Source organism: Symsagittifera roscoffensis, chromosome 8, assembly GCF_963678635.1.
Source record: "Symsagittifera roscoffensis chromosome 8, txSymRosc1.1, whole genome shotgun sequence".
Taxonomy (NCBI): domain Eukaryota; kingdom Metazoa; phylum Xenacoelomorpha; order Acoela; family Convolutidae; genus Symsagittifera; species Symsagittifera roscoffensis.
Window position 1 is genome coordinate 6,803,485 of NC_087069.1, and position 20,904 is coordinate 6,824,388.

A 20,904-nucleotide genomic window follows, 5' to 3' on the forward strand; every position below is an offset into this window, starting at 1 on the left:
GTTGAACTAAAAATGAAATCGAAACATGTTTCATCGCATTGCTCGACTAATTTTATCTCTTCTAATTGCTATGTAGTGCTTCCTTCCTCTCCGCAATGCCCTTTGTGTAGGTTTATTGTTGGTTTGAAGAATTTTGTGACAGAATTTTGAACAATTTGTCCAATATAAGCCCTCTATTGTACCGCTCTGATAGTTTTCCAGCGAAGCTTGAAAGTTTACATTAGCGGACCAACTCAGCTTGACATAGCTGAGATTTTTTTTTTCAGTGCAGTTCAATCAGTTTATATCAATTTACATGAGTGGGAAGGGAAAATTTTTTATTTGCTTTTCTGTTTAAACTAAAAAATTGTGAAACGATCAAAATAACTTTTAAACATGTTTTGAAATGTGCCTGCAGAGAGGCATCAATGCTGTTTTTACGAGGAATTAAATCCACAACAAAACAATTTGTGGGCCACGTTGGAGTTCAGATCAGGCAAAAACGACTAGTTTAGAGAGTGAAAATTGTTTCTCAATTTCCGGTGATTATTTTTTGTGCTTTGATGCTGCGCAACTTTTTTGTCCAGAGTTGTTTTTGGTTTCCTTGAATTTAAAGCAGTATGATCGTGTTTTCTAGTCTCGTTTTTCATTTGCTGCCAGAATGAACCATATTTTGGTTTGACTTCTCTACCAAGAATTCTGCGTAGTGTTCTCAATTGAAAAATTATCTTTTCGTGCTCCCTTTTGTGCTATCTATTGATCATTTTTGCTTCAGGGTAAAATATCCATATAGATGCGCTCCTAGAAAATCTGTACCTTGTTGCTTTCAAAACCTTTCTCTTGTGGTGAGCAACTTTTGAAGTTTTTTATCCGTTGTTTTTTGGGATCACCCACATCCAGCTACAATTAAATTAATGTCTAAAAAAGCCAAGTGGCCAGTTTAACTAGGCGTTTCAATTGTGAACTTTAAGTAAAAGTGCAATTTTTTGGCGGCTTGCAATATAATTTTTAAGTTAGCTTTTAATTTCTTCTCAAGTTAATCTTCGTAAGTTTCACACCTGCTATGGTCAATTTATATCACGCCTATCATTGAACAATTTGTGGAATCAAACATTTTGATATGCCGTCATTTTAGGACAACAGAATCAATCATTTTCTTTTCTCTCTCAGAGAGTCTAATATTCTAACCAAGGGATAAAACTTGCTGCAAGGCTGTACCACATCCTTGTTTTTGAGATTTTTCCTAACTTTTGTAGCTTCATTATTTCTTGGAGTCTGATGCACATTTTTTTTAATGGCCAATCCTGACTCTTAAGCTAATTCCTTAGGACAACGATGGTTACGGCAGAGGAGAAAAGTTACATTCAAAGCAACTTGAAGAACAGCTAAAAGATACTTTTCATCCGCAGACCCCTGAGTAAATTACACAGAATAGCGTATAAAAGTAATAGATGAGTTGAAAATATTGAGTGAAGGTTTACTGGTTGTGTGATATATACTTCCATTCGGATACAACTTTAACGAGTTCCACTTTTAACAATTGTGGATACTCTTTGTCGGAAAATGAGAAACATTGAGGGCCAGTCTAACATATATGTGAGGCTGAAGCGGCCAAAAACTCTTACACAAAAAATGTATACCAGAATCACACTTCAAGAGATAAAAGAGCTAAGAAAAAAAGTTGGAAAAGTCTCAAAAACAGCGGAAAATTTGTGGTACTTTGTTTAGCTTTTCTTAGCTCGCTTGGTTTGTCTTAGCTCCATTATCTCTTGGAGTTTGATGTATGTTTTTTTGAAAGACTTTGCAGCCGTTTCAGCCCCACATAAATTTTGGACTAGCCTGCCATGTTTCTCAACTTCCGACAAAATTATACAAAACTATTAAAAGTAGGAACTCATTGAAGTTGTATTCAAATTGATGTTTTATCACACAGACAGTAAGTCTTCAATCAATTCTTTTTCTCATTTAATACCTTTATACTCTTTTCTGTGTAACTTACCTAAGGGATTGCGGAAGAAAAAAACTTATGAGCTATTTCTCAAGTTAACTTGAGTGGCTGAGAAGTTTAGCTGAAGCTTTGACCCTTGGCTGACGTGGAACTTAGTTTATGATCAATCGCCATCATTTAGCATCAATTGCTCTCTCAACTTCAACCCTTACCTGGCTCAAGTATTCCGCTGCCCTATCGTTATTCTCTTCTGCCAAAACTAACTCTGTCACAAGGAGTTAGATTGAAAGCTAGGAACGCACCCTAAGGCACCCTAAAGGCACCCTAAACCGAAAATAGTGACATTCCAGGTATTCTTTGAGAAAAATGAGACAAACTTTGCAATTTTTTGTTTTATTCAAATAATTTGCAACGTTCACTACCTTTTTTCAGTAAATTTTTTTTCTGAGCAAAAACTTAAAAAATGCTGGTAATTGCACTAGATTCTATGCACTGCTGGCACAAAAAATAAAAACTCACAAGGTGCTAACAGGGTAAATAGCAAAAAGTAATCGTTTTTTGTGGTCTATACGCAGCCTATAGCTTCATCCTTGCTCTGAGCCGGTTCTGCGAAATCTTTTGCTACTTTTTCTGTTAAATTAAGCTCCGGCTACTGCTCCTTGAACTCGCCAATCAGGCGATAAAAATTGAATTTTGTTCGTTAACTCGCTGTACCCTTCGATGACTTATAAAATCCCGTCCTCATCAGTTTTAATAGTACCTTCGGAGTACCCATCCTTCGACAGAAAATGATCAATCTAAAACGATCTTTCTGCCTTCGAAGTTCATATAGTCTCCGCTTGCGCCAGGTGAACTTCTTTCTTTGCTTTTGACAAAATTACTGATAACGTCGTGAAACAATACCAAATTATCTTCTCCTTTCAGTGGACATCTCTAAAAAAAATGACAAGTTTTTTCTATATTCAATTGGTTGCCGTTCATTGTTATGCCCGACATGGTTGTGATGAGACCGAGGTTGTTCAAGGTGAGCGCAGAGAGCTGGCCGCATCAAATTGGGTTATTCGTTTAAAAAATACATCATAATTGCAACAAACGAACAATTTTTTAATCATGATCAGTTTGAATTGATAAACTAATTCCTTCTTCCAAAACTGAGCCGCTGTGCTAGAAAAGTTTTGAAAACCAAAATGCAGTTTTTTTTGTGGAATTTTAAACTGCTTTTACTGCAAAAAAAATACAAAGCCAAAATATTAATATGTGGAGTCGAGCATTTTGGGATCTATGAGAAATGTCACGTTACAAAAATTGTTTTAAAAAAACTCTTAGACATGAAAACATTATATAAACTAACTTAATTGTTTTGAGCTAATTTTGAAAAATGTCCATCAATCCAAAATAAAATTTATCAATTAAGTATTTGATAATGTTTTCTTTTTCATAAATTTTAAAGAAAATTTTGTTTCATTTAACGTTTCAGAATCAAATTTTTGAATTTTTGAAATTTGCAATTGTTATTTTAGTTCTTTATTCTTGTTTCCAGGCCAAAAAGAATTTTGACTAATTGATGATTTCCAGCTTCCCACACTTGAATTCATTTTGCAGAAGTGTTTGTTTAATGGCAATTTAACTGTGCCGTTTGGGAATTAGTATTCCTACTGTCGTATATGTATGCCTACTAATGGTTCCTATATTGTACGTTCTTCAAGCATTGCTGCCACATTTCGAGCAGTTTGTCCAACATAGGTGGAATCACAACCACAACAAGACAACTTTTAGGCCACATTGGAGTTCAGATCACCCAAAAAACACCACTTGCGCTTTGGCGACGTTGAACACATTGTCTGCCAAGAATTAAATTTGATTTTTTAGATTTAAAAAAATCATCGCTGTGTATTTTTTGGGAGAGAGGTTCATTTTTTGCAGCTCAGAATCTCCAAAGGCACTCAATCCTAGACATTACCAGCGCACAAAAGAAGTTCAATAATACCTGAACAAAGTTGAAGGTTTTACCTCAGACGCGACCGCGTTACCTCTCGACCAAGTGGGAAGGAAAATAGATTGGTTATTTTAAATAATAATTCAAGTTCAGTTACTACAGATTTGTTGGGTTTTTTTGCAAAATCACTCCTGATTACAAGAAAATTGCTCTCGCCAATGTAAAAAAATTAAACTTTTACAAAATAACAAGCGATCGTAAAAATGGTCTATGAACAATAGTTTCGAAAGCGTCTTCTATTTTTAAATGTCTTGCTTTCTCTGTGTGCAGAAGAGTTTTTTCTCTTTGACACATAGGAAAATGCAACGTTCTCTTCAACACATAGGAAAAATGCAACATTCATTCATTTCAGTCAATTTTGAGGATGAGAAGGATCGGCTTATTAGCAATTGGCTCCAGGACTAAAGAAACCACTTCTCGTTGTTTTTGTACTTCAAAAAGTCCGAGCCAATATGTGACTTTTTTCCACATGGATTTTAAGGATCGTTAATTAGCAAAAATTTTCTCTGATACCTGCGCACGTATCGGACATACTCTTTTCTTAATTTTACGATATGTTTTTTTTTCAAAAGTGTAGATGACTTGGAGCTATTTTGAAAAAAAAATTTATTGAAATTTTTACCAGTCTGTTCTAATTTCGAAACCTAAATGTCAGAATCAGATTTTTTTGAGAACATTTTTGAGCCTTTTGTTGAATTATCTTCAGTTGATTTACAGAAAAAAATGTATCCGGGATGAACATGATAACCCTTTTTTTTAAAACTGATGTTTCTCTTTGTTTCACAATTTTTCATGAATTACGCAGATTTTTGACCTCGAAAAATGCATAATATTTGGGGTGTGGTGTATCCTTAATAAATGTGAACGTATGCTTGTCACCAGCTGTTACTCTGTTATATCAGGAGCTGATTGTACCTTCAAGTTTCTTAAGTTCAAGTAAGTTCTGGAGCTTACAAATTTGTTGTTTTTTCTCTCGCTAAGGCCTGTCACAATAGTTTTTCTCCTTCGGAAACTTTGACTGCTATTTGCAGAAGCGCTCACATTTTTTTTAGAGATGAAAGTCTGTTTCAAGTTGCTTCAATCTCAAATAAAACTTATAAAAATCCAATGAAACACTCGAATTAACACAATCATTCCTCGGCATAAAACTCTGTTTAAAGGACAATTTGGAAAATTTTGAATCGTTGATATCAACAACAATATAAAGATTAAACTGAACGCAAACTTTCAAAACGTTCATATTTTCCCTTGAGAGGCAAACTGCTCTCTATTAGAGGTCAGACTTAATCAAGTAAGAACCGAGTTAGAGAAAAAAAATGGTTAAAATAGGGTATTTCAGAATGCTATAACATGGGTATGTGAAGGACTCGAGCCCACGCAAAATCAGTCAATGATTAATGAATAACATTTGTCTTACGCCGCTTGGCCATGTGATCTTATTGTTTTTTTACTTTTATATTTTCATGCTAGTTGAACGCGAACACCCTCCAACCTCAACGACAGAAGAACTGAAGAACTGGTGCGAGCTTAACGGTCGGTCGGGTAAGTTCGCTCATAGCTGACTTAACGAGGGCAGAGCGTGCCCATCCGTCCTAACCGTAGTTAAGCTTAACAATGCGAGCGAGAGAGTAATAACTTCGCGGGCTTTTACCTTCTTGCTTGATTTAAGGATGTGCCATGAAAATTAGCAGCCCGGTTAAGGACGGTCTACCTTACCCGGCTTGTTCGGATGTATAACTGTATGGTGTGGAGAGTTCTTAACGGGGCTGTTAAGTTTCAGGGCACATCCTGAAACCAATACCTATTGGTGGGTCCGGACCTACTCAAAAACATAAAATTGGCACTGTTTCGCTTCTAGCTATTTACTTTTTTAGTTACTGGAATTCCTTGCATGCAGTAACTCAACTCCACTTTAACAAAATACTTCAGAGCATGAGTAGCTGAGATTAAAGAAAAGTCAATCCAACTCCTATGAAACCATCTCCTATGAAGCTGTACTAAAAACGGATATTGGTGATTTTAAATTGCCCTTTTTTCTTCATCATAACGTTATCTGAAACTGCAAGACTGAACCATGTGAAAGAACGCTATAAAAACCTAAAATTTGAAACGCGTGCGTCGACCCTTGAATATATCAAAAAAGTTTGACCAGTTCCAGACGGCTGAAAACAAGTAGAAAAGTGATGATTGACGTTAAACAGTCGTCAAAGGAAGTTTTTTCAATTTGTTTTGGTGTAATACCTGCGAATGATAAATCTCTCAAAACTCAAAAAATCCAGGACAGAACTTTGAGTTGGTTATTCTAAATAAGTAACAAGTTCTATTTCATACAGAATTGTAAGAAAATTTTTATGGAAAAATTGTTCCCAATTACAATACAAGGCAGTTGCTCTCGCCAAGCTGAAGAACTAAATTTTTACAAAATGACAACCAATCATAACAAAACTGCTAGTATCAGGGCGAAGCCCTGAATGTTCCGACGGCCTTTTAAGGTTTATGGAGCAGTAATAACATTAAAAAATTAAATGTAATAAAACAAAATGAAAATTTTTTTTTCGAAAATTTGAAATTTTTTCATGAAAATCATCACCCCACACGCCATATAAAAAATAGAAATATAGATTTCGCTCCTTGTAACAAATCATTTATGGCAAATAAGCTTCTTTCAACCAATTTGGAACTATTTCTAAGACGGATTAAATCTCCGCTTACGCGTTAATAGCGCGAAATATATCGCGCGTTAATTGTCCCAAATTGGCCAAAATGGCAATCTTTAAACCCCCATAACTTCACAAAAAATCTTCACAGGTGAAAGATCTTTTCAAATTTGAGCTCATGACAACAATACCTTTCGAATGATATAAAAAAAATTCCGTCAAAAATGGCTAGTTAAAAAGTCGAAGTTTGTCTGAAAAAAAAAACCCACCCCGAGCACAAATATTCCGTTACTTTCGTATCAAACGTCGGAACAAAAATGGTCCAAAAAGAACATTGAAATTATATATGTTTCCGTACAGTTAACTCGCATCATTTAAGCTGTCCTTTTTTTACAATGTTTATCTTGATTTTATTATAGAATATTTCAAACAATAAATGTTTTGGTGCTTAAAATTTTTTGTAAGTTAGTACTTTCTGTTTTCTCACTATAATTTGCACTATAATTGTGTCTCAATAAAAAGAGAGGGTTTGCTTACAGACTACTAACTTTCTGGTATATAAGGGGGGTTCCAATAAGTGTCCCATGTTGAATCTGTTGAATTTATGCAGAGTGTTGCTTCATTGCAGTCGTGATTTAGTGTTAAACAAGATAGATCAATACGTTGCAAAATTGTAATTTTCGTTCAAACCATACAATTTTGAGGCTGACAAGAGCATGTTTAATAGCCATTAGTTCAAGAACCTAAGACACCTTCTTTAATTTATTTGTATCTTATTAGGTCCAAGCCAATACTGTTTTGATGTGGAACATTGTTACTTCGGTCACATATTTCTGTGCTACCCGATCAGCAACCGGTTATTCTTCTTCCTTGACATTTCTTTAGATTTCCTCGAAATCTTGAAAAAGCGTTCTGCCGAGTTGTTAAGGTCTGTACAGAAGCTGAAAAAAGCAATTCCAACAATTAAAAACAGCATAAGAGTAAGATTGATTCATTCAATAATGTACTGAGAGTATCAAATGATCAATGATATCATCAAAATTGAATTTTAAAAAAATCTCTACGTCATCAGTTGTAAACATAGAGGCTAAGCGGAGCTTTGCAGCCTTGCATTACAAACAAAACAAACATAAAAAATAAGCAAAAAATGAATCTAGGCAAACAAACATGTCTAGCCAAGTATTTGAATAACAATTTAGCAATGATTCAAAACTTGCGAACTGAAAAACAAGCTTACAATCTTTGAGTAGACGCAAAAAGTTTACGGTGATAAGCCTTAGCTTGAAAAAGAACGATAATGGAAGATCTAATTCTTACTTGAATAAAATTTCTCAAACTTTCGATTCGAGTTCTAGTGTTTCTCAGATCATGTTTGAAAAAAAAAACGAGCAAAAACAGACTCCACAGTCAGAATTGCGGTACAAAACAGACGAAACACTGCAGAAAACCAACGATATCAAAAACGGAGCACTCGTAGGACACTTATAAAACACGCCTACCCGACACAAAAATAAACATTCAATCACGAAAAAAAGATTTCCTCGTGATCAGGTCTCAAGAGACCTAAAACGAACGAATGCCCTTATAGAAGAGCTGAGACGCTTTTAATTTTTTCCAGACAGTGTGTGCTTCTTCCTTCTTCAGTTTATTTTCAATTTATTGTGCTGATTTTTAATTATATTCAATTTGTTTTCTCTTTCAATTTCAGCTATTAAATCAACCTAAAAATCAATTGACCTCAACAGGAAAATCAGTTGAGTTTTTTTGGGTTATTTAAATTTTAATTTATACTTGAGGTGAAAATAACAACTGAAATAAATTCAAGCCGTCAAAATGAAAAATAAAGAAGAAACTCAAGTAAATCGACTGATCCAAAAAATGCTGACGTTAAAGAAGACACTTTAAAAATCTCTGTCTAAAAAAATCTTCTATTTCACTGATTTTAAAACGGGAATCGCTTCTAAAATATCTAAGCATCTATAGCTTTTTCAATAATCCCGGGTTGAACAAAACTTCTTATCATACAATTTCCATATATGAGAAACTACTTGTCATACAATTTCATACAATTCCATACGTACAGAAAATTGTATGAAAACTCTATGATAAGCATTTTTCCATATATAAAAATTGTATGATAGGTGTTTTTCCATAAACCAAAAATTTAGATTTTTTCTTTCTAAATTTAGTTTCTGAAAAATTTTCAGTTGTAGTTGCAACCGAACACAAGTGACAGAGACCTTGGTTACTCAAAACACCAAAGGTTGGACGGTCTTGCATTTACAATGCATAGAAAACGACCTGACTTTCTGTTTCACTGATTTTAAAACGGGAATTGCTTCTAAAATATCTAAGCATCTATAGCTTTTTCAATAATATTGTGAAAAAAAAAAACATTTACTGATTGGGTATGATCAAAAAAATCATCGAAACTTTTATTGTTCTCAATTTAATGAAAAATGGATCTAACTTGCTTTTTCATAAAGAAAACAGAAAAAAATGACAACGACGTTTAGCAGAAATTTTGTTGGCGTTTTTTTATCAAATCAAAAAACAATTGACTACCCCAATGGCTAAAATGAACAAGGAAAACACTTGTAATAAACCCAATTTTTCATTTAGTATAGATTTGCGACACTTCGTTTAGCACAAACATAATATGATAAACAAGCAGACAGAAAATGTGGCGAATTGCTTGGATGAAAAAATTTTGTTGTTCCGATCCTTGAAATATGGGAGGAGCTTGTGTTTAAAATACCACGCAAAACCAGATACCATAATTGTTTTTGTAATGAGTCGACGAATGTTAAATACTGAGGCCATTTCAATCGTAATTGAACTACTTTAAACATTTTTCAAACGGTTACCCCAGTGTCGAGAAAAATTAGTTTAAATCTTTTGAGTTTTAGTTGATTTTCGAACGCGAACGCAAGCGAACCGGCCTGTTAAAAGCTAGCGAGCAGGCCGTGAAATTTGTATTCAAGCTTTGACAAATGGATTTATTCCAAAGAAAAATATTTTCACTTTTTTTAGCGTCGACTTGAGGATGAAAAATTTCCAAAATATTTTCAAGGAAAATATGGATGACTTTTGGTTTTTGTAGTCAATTTTGACACAATTTAATTCAGCTTTTTTTTTCACTATGACTGTTGAATATTTTAAAGCTCTAATCGTCTTTTGTTTTGAGTTTTGTGTCCCATTACGCTCAAAATACGACACTAATTTGAAAAACTAACTTTCAGAAGTTTTTAAAGAAACGGTCGGAGCATTCGATTCTACTTGCACAGCAACCAGTCTTTCTCCCGAATAGACACGACTGCCAAAACAGAAAACTGAAATTGGGACTACAAACATTGCATTCAGAAAAAAGAAAGGGGCTATTTCCCTAAAAATAGTTTGTGCTTTTGAAACTAAGCCGACAAACACAAACAAACAGACGAAAACAGAAAATTCTAAAGAAAACGGATAACAACAATATATAAAACAAGTCCCTGCCGGATTCGATTTCCAAACCTTTTCTCAGACATGGTTGATACTTCTATCCCAAATGAGCTGGTTATTTGTATGAAATTGAATTTATTATGGCAAATTGAGTTATACGTTATAGAACGAGTAGCCTTGAGAACTAATTCGTATCTGGTTGCCTCACTCCTGTTTATCTCAAAAGTATTTAAAAAATTTAACTATTACAATTGATATATATTTATAATAACAAATAATTGTGGTTTCTGCGATTCGCAGAGGATCTATGAAAAGCTATCAAGCCTGTCTAAGCATAGTCCGTTTCTCTTTTTTCCCCACGCTCCAGACTGAGTTATTTTGTTGAGCCAAGCTCTTTTTTTGCGTCAAGGGCTTTTACGTGGTACCACTATTGCAGCCAAATTTGGTCAGGTTGTGGTAGACCTGAAGCTAGAGGTCAAATGAAATCGCTCAAAGAAATCACAATTACCAAAATTATCCAGCTTAAATAGCTCACATTCTTAGCAAGTTTTTTTAAATCTATATATTTTACAGTCGAAAATTGACTTAAGTTTTTACTAAATGCGTTTCCACCTTTTCATCAAAATACTTTCCGCGTAACTTTTTGGCTTGGTATTTTGAGATATGTCAAACATCTGTGTGCTTCTTTACCGAGCGCTTCTGTAAACTTCGCAATTTTGAGTCAGTTCTTTTGGACAGCAACGGTTATCAAACAAAGTAAATTCAGTAAAATACGCTAAGGTTTCAATTCATTTCAAGAAATGAAGAGCAATTGAGGCACACGTTTTGCAGTTGAGAGTTCAGAACCTAAATATCAACGTTGAGTTTGAAAAACTCCTGCGTTGTTGTTCCGACTTTTGATACGAAAGTAACGGAATATTTGTGCTCGGGGTGGGTTTTTGTTTTCTTCAGACAAACTTCGACTTTTTAACTAGCCATTGTTGACGGAATTTTATAATATCATTCGAAAACTATTATTGTCTTGAGCTCAAATTTGAAAAGATATTTCACTTGTGATCATTTTTCGTAAAGTTGTGGGGGTTTAAAGATTGCCATTTTGGCCAATTTGGGACAATTAACGCGCAATATATTTCGCGCTATTAACGCGTAAGCGGAGAATTAATCCGTCTTAGATATCGTTCCAAATTGGTCAAAAGAAGCTTATTTGTCATAATTGATTTGTTACAAGGAGCGAAATCTATCCTTTTGTACTTTATATGGCGTGTGGGGGATGATTAAAAAAAAATTTACAATTTTTGAAAAAAAATTTTCATTTTGTTTTATCACTTTTAATTTTTTAATGATATTACTGCTCCATAAACCTTAATGGGCATTCGGAACATTCAGGGCTTCGCCCTGATACGAGCAGTCTTGTTCTTTCTGTTTATGCAATTACGGAAATTTGGGTACGCTTGCAGACAAGAGACACTGACTTAAATCTCACACTTTTGTGTTGTTCGTCTGTTTTCCTCAAAAACTATCCACAAGCAAGCAAATATTTGCTGTCGCACTGTGGGCAAGGAGAAAATTTTGTACTTTTGCGCTGATTTTTTGAAGCCATAGTAACATTTTTCGAAAAAACTTCGGTCAAATGATTGTTTTGAAAATATCAATGGTTGGAGTCTGTGAGTGTTCGAGAAAATCGAACCGCTGAACAAACTTGAAAAGTTTTTTTTCTTTTTATTTTATTACATTCATTTTTTGATGTTATTACTGCTCCATAAAACCTTAAAAGGCAGTCCCTGATACGAGCAGTCTTGTTTAACTTTAAGCACAAAAATATGTCAAAAGATACGTTCACCTAAGTTAGCGTTTTGTCATCATAAAAACATCAAAGCAAACAAAGCCTGAGTTTTTTTTAATTGTGTTCCGGGGGCCTAGGAAATTAGACGATAAGCAAATTATACGGATGCTACAAAAACAAAATTAGACGAATTTTTTTACAGATCTGGCATTTTAGAGGAAAAAGCTATGAAAAGGACAGGGCCAACAAAATTTTTTCACATATACAAAAGTTATAGTCAATTTTCACATATACAAAAAGAACATAGAATGTCAATACCTATCAAAACAATTAGTTAAAACGAACATAAAATGTCAAATCCGAATTTTACAGGAGAGTTTTGAATTGAATAAATTATGCATGATTGACTTATAAAATTTTTGGCCACAATTTTTTTTTCTCACGCAATTTGACTGCAAAACAATTATAAATCTCTCTCACTTAATCTCTCTTTGCAAACTCGTCCAATTTCTTTTTAAGTACCTCCGTCTAATTTGCTTATCGTCTAATTTCTCAACCCCGTGTTCCGGATAACAACACTAATTTGCCACAAAGAGAGAAATTTCCATAACAAAAGGCGCGCGCTTCTTTTAGTTTCACGCAAGAAAAATAGGCACAAGAGAATAGTTTTTGCTCTGTTGTAATTTTATTTTAAGCCCAATTGTAATATAGACACACTTGACTTGCTTTTTTTTTATGCTATGAGATCTGAGCACAAAAGAAAAACCATCAGAGACATTTCTTCCTATATGAAAAAACTGCAATCAAAAAGACCATAATCGTTAGTTATGACTAATGAGGTGACGTCTTTCAAAAGAACGTGACCGAACATAGATACTTGGTGTAAGAAAGCTGTAGAAACATTGATTTCGTCTGCCTCTCTTCTTGCTGTTGTATGTTAGAATCCTTGGATCATGTTATCTATTGCAATAGGGGGGGAAATAGTTAACAAGGTTTGGATGAAATTTGTTGAAATAAAGTCAACCAATACGAATGCGAATTGAAATAACGTCAACCAATAGGAATGCGACAGAACACATTTCTGAGAAATACAAAACCAATCCAGTTGAGAATAAACTAAATGTGTTTTTATAGGGGTGGAGATTCTTTCCAAGGTACCATAGGGGGGAAATAGTTAACATGATCCGAATCCTTTTTCCTAGCACATCTTTTGCAAGATTTTCGTTTACCTTTGTCTTTTTAGACAAAACTTGCTGTGGAATTTTTCCGTATTGAATTGTACCTCTAAAAGTTATAACGAAACGTTGTTGATTAGGTTTGGAAACAAATAACCAAAATGCCCACAAAAAAAACCATCTCAAGGTGCTTGCTCTACTAAATGTCTCACTGTACGCTCACTGAAACTTTTAAAATTTGGTTTTCACTACCATGTTAGTTTTACAACAAAAGCTGGTTCCTGCTATTTTTCAGAAACTCAGTTGTATTTTTCAGAAATGACGAAATAATTCATGTTCGGCAATGCAGCTTTAATTGAACTCCTTAAAATTGATTTGTTCAATGAAACACGAAGCCCGAAAAGACCGGTATAAAACACAATCAATCTAAAAAAGATGTTCTATAGTTGTTACGGATGTGAATTTGTTCAGGCCTCCTGCTACAGTTTATCATGAAAAAGCATTTCAGCTAGACTAATAGCTGGTTTTCCACTATGGATAGATGGCTTTCTAGCTTTTTGATGGCGACATGCAAAAAAATGATGATATAAAAGAAATCGCAGAACTCTTTTCCTCCAGTGATTTGCCATCCTGTTGCTTTTGAAATTAAATATGTTGACTTCCTTCGATCGACTTCATACAAAATCTTAACTAATTTTTTTTTCGCTCCTAGCATAGTCCTAGTATAGCTGAACTGAGGCCGTTGTCAAATCAGGCGTGGTATTGGACGAGGTCTTTGTAGTTTCAAGCCAATTGGTGCTTTTGCAAAGTTTAACTTGCTGTTGCAAACAAATTTTTGATCTAGAGTAAAATGTTTTCATTTTAAGAGATAATTGCAAAAAAAGAAAGCTGAAATTTGAGATGGCAACGAAAAAAACTTACCAACCAGTAGCAAAGCCTAGTTTATGAGTACGCATTGAGCCGAAAAAAAAAGATTTCAGAAAAAATTTAAAGCAATCGAAAAAAAGTTTTGGTAATGTAAAAGATTGAAGGAGTTGTTTGATCGGAAATTATGAAAAGTAAAGTTTTGAAATTGAGACGAGTTAATTTTTTTAGCATCGAAAAACTCAAAAAACATGTTACAAAAAATCGGAACGTCGCTTCAAAAATTTGAATGCTATGATCTGTACTTCAATATCTGTCATTTTCTTGAAATTGAGTTGAACAAGCGGTAAATTGACTTTTGATGGTTTTGGTCTATGATTTCAATAGATTTTGCGGGGGAGTCTATTAAGCATGGATCACTTGCTTGTCATAGTCTGTTTGATACACCCATTAAACTTGATTTGGTATTCATTGTTCCGTCTTTCGTCGAAAGCAAGTAAAAATGTTTTCGTGTTGACTGCAATGATTTCTTTCAAATATTGAGAATAACAAAACGAGAACTCTTCGAGCTGAGCAATTGCTTTAAAAATAACCAATCGTAATGAACTAGGGTGAAAAACAAAAAAATAGCTAAAATATGACATGTTTGATTGCTGTTGCGCGTTTGTAAAGTGATTTCTTAGTATTATCCCAGAACACTAGAATGACGCTACATTGCCTCAAAACAACCGGGGTGGCAATTGTTTTGAGAAAAAAAACAGTGATTAAAAAATATTCTCCCTAAAAACGCTTCCCCTCGGAACGATAAACAACGGGTGTCAAAAACTCCTTCAGAAAATGGCAGCTAGAAGCAAAAGCACAATTTTAAATAGGTCAAGAAAATCAGCTTTCTACTAACACAGTTGGATTTTATAATCTCGAATTATCTCTCTTTTATAAAACACTAGGAATAAGGCTCAAATTTATAAATTAAAAAAAAATTAGATGAAATAATTTTATTCGCGATTTTGAGAAAAAATTAACGAAAAATAGTCGCCTTTACAATTTCTCAACGATTGAATTTCCAGTGCTGAAGCAAAAATATCTTGAAGTGTAAACAAGAAGGGTCTTGCTGTATTGGAAACGATTTGCTTTATCGAAGCACAGAAAAATGCGATTGCATGCTTTTAGAAAAGAAATTCAAACATGAATTGTTTTCTCTTATAGCAAAAAAATAGAATTTCTCTTTCAAGTTTTTTTTTCCAGCTAAGTTTTTTTTCTAAGTTGTTGTTTATAGTGAAGGTAACTTAAATAAATAAAAAATTTAAAGAGAGAGATAACAAATCGCTGAAAGATAATTAAAAATTCGATAATAACTTAACTTCGAAAAATTATAGTAGCCTCTGTTTTTCATCTACTTTTTCTTAAGCCGATTTTTTTTTCAAAGTTTTACTCAAAATGATTTTTTTCTCTAGTTATCTATTTTTTTTTGAAAATGACATCGCGATCAATAGAGTTTTACTATACACTGGTTCAATTGGCATATACTAATCCAGCCTAAACAAAAAAGGAAAGACACCGCAATCGCGCCAACGTCTTGCGAGCTTGCCATTAGAAGAATGTTTTGACTAGAAAGTTACAGCGAATATACCCGCATCCAGTTTCAACAGATAATAATTGATTATATTAAATTTTTAGTACCAATCTTATAAAAACTGAGAAATAATTGATTTTAATCAATTAGTAAATGATTATAGTCTCTCTTTTTGAAATTATATTAAAAAAATAAAAATATAAAAATATAAAAATAAAATATAATCACATTAGATACATTTTAATTTTTCAAAGTCATCAAACAGTTCATCCATTTTTCGACCAAATTTTAATCGATTATAATTGATTATTTTTAACCCAATTACTAACCCATGGGTTTTGCACAAAAAATCCATTAGAATGGATTTTTTTGTTCATAGCCACATTTGTTTGCCTAATTCGTTTTCAACCTTGCATCTGAAATGCTTATATTTAATGCTTTTCGTAGACGTTGGTTTTTGTGAAAAATTAGAAAAAATATTTGAAAAAATTTCAAATCAATTCAATTTTATAATGTTTTTTTTTTTTTCAAATTTTCTTTATTAGATTTGTTGCATGAGCACATTCAAAGTTGTTTTTACCACCAACATAACAGCACAGTGGTTGAGTTTCATGATTCAATTGTAAAATTTAATTTTGACCTACTGTGGGAACCCTTCAACTACTATAAAAGGATCTCTATGAACTTTTGTTTCGTGGTAAAATTTTGCCTTCAGATGAATCAAAGTGTGACAAGACATCTCACTTTTAGAGATTTTGTTAATGACAAAAATTAATCACATATAAGATATAATTGAATCATACTTTTGGTGTGAATAAGTTTTTTAAAATAAGTGATTATATTCGATTTTCATCGATTATAACTGATTTAAAGAGTTTTTTTGTATGAGCTATAATCACTCATAATCGGTTATAGGAAAATTTCATGGTTTTAATCAATTATAAATTTTTTGAACACTTTTATAGTCGATTGTAAATTCCAGAAAATCAACATAATCATTCGTTGCCATCGATTACTTACGCCTAAAAATGGATGCGGGTACGCCCTTAGCGACCCTAAACGGGCAGATGGCTTTGCAGACTTTGACCATTAAATTATTTGTGGTCACCATCTAAGCCTTTACTCTGTCAACTAATCATATTTATTTGTATATTGCTGCACTTGTATGAGATTGAGGTTGTATAAAATTTGATACACAGTCCCGATACTTTGATAACAACCTCAGCACTGTGTAAAATTTTGAAAAATAATTTTTAACTTTGTTAGGTTAAGGTAGTTAATGACGCAATCAATCACTATTTTGAGAATTAACTTCTAATTCATCTGAACAAAAATTAGCGTCAATTTTCTATCCAAAATCTGAAAAAAAATCCGAAAATTTACAGGAAAAGCTGCCAGAAAAATTGGAAAAGATCAGAAAAAACTCGATTAGCATCACTTTGCAAAGAAGTTGGATTCTTTTTCCACAATAAAAACTTTAAGGTCTTGAAGAAACTAACAGTTCCTACCTCAAACATGGTTTCAAACGCTTTCTAAATCAGTTTTCTTCTCATAACCTGCAATAAAAAATTAAGACGTCATAATATTATCGTTTGAAAGCTCTAAAAGGGCCTTAAAAAGATGCCACACTTGACTCATTGAGCTTTCCTTGAGGTAGGTCAAAAAGCGACTTTACGCACAAATCGTCCCGCTTACTTTTCACCTTGTTTGAACAAAATTTCAATAACGCAAAAAAAATTTTTTTTTTGCATCCTCATTTTTCATCTGTAGTTTCACAAATCCATGTGGAAAATGCTGCAATTTTTTTAAAATTTTTTTAATGCCTTTTCGCTTTTTTTAAAAAAAACTAGATCCAAACAACAATTTAACTGCAAAAGTTATCATGGTTCAAAAAATGCCTTTAGAATTTTTTTCGAACGTGAATAATTTTTAAAGAAAAATTGTTGGGTTACTTTTTTTCTAAAAAGATAATTTCCAGTATTATCTACAAACAACGGAACCATCAACTCACAACGCGAACGAACACGTTCAATTCATGAATCAGCCTTTTTAAATATAATTTCCAATTGCATAGAAGTTGCATGTTTTTGCTATTTACTCCTGTTTATCTGCTATTGTTTGTTTTTGCAGATCTAGAGGTTATTGTGTGCGATTCTCTGCTGGTATCTGTCCAGCATACTGAAGCGTCTCTTTGCACTCATCAGATTACCGTACAGCTCACTCTCGCCCTGGGGCCGCACCATCCTTGCCCTCGCCTTCCAAGGCTGCCAGATCTTCTTGTCCAGATAAGTATTACTCTCATCCTCGGACGGATCTAAGGCATATCAATGATATAAAGCACGAGCGGACCTAGTATTATTTTCTTGGGGGTATTTTCTCTCGCAAATCACTAAAAAGACCTTATTATGAAGTAGGGGCGGATCTAGGATTTTCTCGAGGGAGGGGGGGGGTAGGGTGGATTTTCAAAAAAAATCAAAACTTTATCGACCTTTTATTTAGGCCGACCAAACTGATTTCCCGAGCTCTCACAAATCTTTATAAAGACCCTTTTATGAAGTGTCTAACCTTAGAGTTTATAAGAAAAAGCGTTGAATTAATAAAATATGTCCCGATGGATATTTTTCTTTCCCCTGCCTCGCACGAGCATCAATTTTTTGGTGTAATGAGTGGGTTTACATAGTTAAATATGAAGACTAAAAAGGTTTGTCATGGTCCAATTAGTCCGCATGCCAACTATGATAACAACCAGATAATGCGGAAAAAACATACATCTTGAAATTGGCAGGTAGGAAAAAAGCCCCCGATTTACAGGAACTTGTTGAAATCTTGAAAAGCCAAAAAAGACAATTAAGACTAGAATCATCACTTGTCCGATTGCAAGCATGATTGGGCTCTTCTGCAGTTTCCCCCACATGCCATCTTTCTACATAAACATCAATTTTACACTACGGTGTAATCGGAGTGCAGCCAGTATTTAGACAGCCGCGTATTCATACTCGTCAGTATTTAGAAAATACTGTATGAACCAAATAGAATCGAGAAAAGACATAAATAATCCAAAATAAATAATAACAAGACTGCTCGTATCAGGGCGAAGACCTGAATGTTCCGACTGCCTTTTAAGTTTTATGGAGCAGCAGTAATAACATTAAAAAAATTAAATGAAATAAAAAAAATGAAATTTTTTTTTTCGAAAATTTGAAACTTTTTATGAAAATCATCCCCCCACACGCCATATAGAGTATAAAAAGATAGATTTCGTTCCTTCTAACAAATCAATTATGGCAAATAAGCTTCTTTCAACCAATTTGGAACGATTTATCAGACGGATTAAATCTCCGCTTACGCGTTAATAGCGCGAATTATATCGCGCGTTAATTGTCCCAAATTGGTCAAAATGGCAATCTTTAAACCCTCATAACTTTACAAAAAATGATCAAAGGTAAAATATCTTTTCAAATTTAAGCTCAGGACAACAATACCTTTTGAATGATATAAAAAAAAATTCCGTCAAAAAAGGCTAATTAAAAAGTCGAAATTTGTCTGAAGAAAAAAAAACCCACCCCGAGCACAAAAATATTCCGTTACTTTCGTATCGAAAGTCGGAACAATTATTTATTAATTTCTTCTTTGTCTCGATTCTGATTGGTTGAAACAGTATTTGTCTAAATACTGACCAGTCTGAATACGCGGTTGAAAAATGTGCTTACAAGTTGTTGCAAGTTCTAATTGCATGACTATTGCAATACGTGTGAACATAAATTTGAGAACAATCACGTCAACAAAGAACACCCCAAAAGATGTAAAGGGGGAGGAGGGGACGGTAGAATCAGTGCCCGGTAAACTGTCTGATTTTATCGAATTTTTGCTTTATAATTTATCAAAACTTGATCCAATGTACCCGGGTTGAACTGGTCGAAATATGATCAGACCGAATTTTGTCAAAAGCAAATTTTTCCACACCAAAAATACACACAACTCGACGGTAAAATTTTTGGGTAAAACTTCAAAGGGTCATAAAGGCGAGTCGGTGCACAACAAAACCCCCTCTCTTGTGAAAAACCCGTTATCGTAGATTTGCTTTTTGCGTCCCATGATTGCACTTTTATTGAGAAAGTGACGTTCATCTGCGACTGAGGACGCATTCTTGGCCACACGTAATTCATTTCTATGGATAAAATCGATTTAGATTGAGTTCTATTGTCAGTGTTTATAAAAGTGAAAACTAATCGATTACAATTAATTAAAAACGGATTATATAGCTTTTCTTTAATAAAGCATTAAACACTATGCAAATCAACATAACCGATTGTTTTTCATTTTTATAGATAAAAACAACGAAACTGTATTATAATGGTTTTTTTTTTCATTTTATTGAGATATAATTTTTAACGCACACAAGTCGTTGGCACAGTTTAACTAAATTTGGTTAGTTATTGTCCATTTTTTCTTACTCACTTTGTATGATTCAATTTTTTTCTCTTCAACATTTATTTTAATTTGCTTAGAAACATGGGGAAGATGGTAAAGATGGTGAAGAAAGTAGTGGCATGCGATTTTTAAAAAAAGTTTTCATTTTGAATAGAAAATCCACCTGTTTTTTTTTCAAGTTGCAAAAATCAAACCCATATCTTAGTTTAACTGTTTCAAAAATCTCGTATGTTGTGAAACACTCTGTATGAAATCTTACTAGATAAAGTCACCCTGATACCACACGAACATTTTTTGGTGGCAACTCTTATGAGTAATTTTTGATCGATATTGTTAAAAAAGCAGGATATTATTATTGAAAAGGCCAAAACGAAACAATTTGGGTTAATTCAGCCTCAAACCTATTTTCGGATCAATTGTTTTTCTGTTTCCTACGCATAAAAATTTCAAATTTGAGACCATATGTGCATTTACCTATCTGTTAACAGGTATCATTTCAAAATTCTAATGTAACGCTTTGAATAACAGTTTTAGTAAGATCCAACTTTTCTTTTAAATTTTCCATTTTGAGTTTTCATTATTAGGGGGGAGGGGAGATTTTAACTAAAAAAAACTTGCAAGCTAATATATCACATTGCTTAACAAACCATTGTTTTCAGTAACTTATTTTAACGACTAAATGAGGGATTAACAATTAGATTATTTGTGCTTGAAATTTAAAAAGCAACTTCATCTTTAGTTTCCTTTTTTCTCAGGTGACCGGACATAGAAGGCTTCGCAAATGATATTTTCCTTGGCGTATTTTTGAGGTTCAGCTCATGCAAAGCAGTAAAATGGGTTGAAGCTCCGACTAATGACGTGGTTTTTTCTCAATAAGATTTGCGACCATCCATTTATTACAAAATAAATCAGGATTTTGCCCTCATATGAGCACTGAAACAATTCACGTCAAAATTTTTGTTCATAACCCCTTTATTGAACTTTCCATCAATATTACTTTAAAAAAGCATGAGATTATTATTAGACATTAGACATGTCAAAACGAAATAGTTTGGCG

General features: G+C 33.5%; 2 protein-coding genes and 1 long non-coding RNA gene across 3 annotated transcripts in view; 1 reads left to right on the forward strand and 2 right to left on the reverse strand.

Annotated features, from left to right (window-relative positions):
• Positions 1 to 20,904, reverse strand: part of LOC134853289 (mediator of RNA polymerase II transcription subunit 14-like) — a 186,831-nt gene that overhangs the window by 162,902 nt on the left and 3,025 nt on the right. The window lies entirely within an intron of this gene.
• The window catches only part of LOC134853292 (selenoprotein M-like), a 413,832-nt gene that overhangs the window by 93,886 nt on the left and 299,042 nt on the right, over positions 1 to 20,904 (forward strand). The window lies entirely within an intron of this gene.
• Positions 17,268 to 18,093, reverse strand: LOC134853308 (uncharacterized). Its single transcript, XR_010164337.1, has 2 exons — positions 17,982 to 18,093; positions 17,268 to 17,730 (listed from the first exon to the last, which is right to left on the reverse strand). It is a non-coding gene; the product is annotated as an uncharacterized LOC134853308 (long non-coding RNA).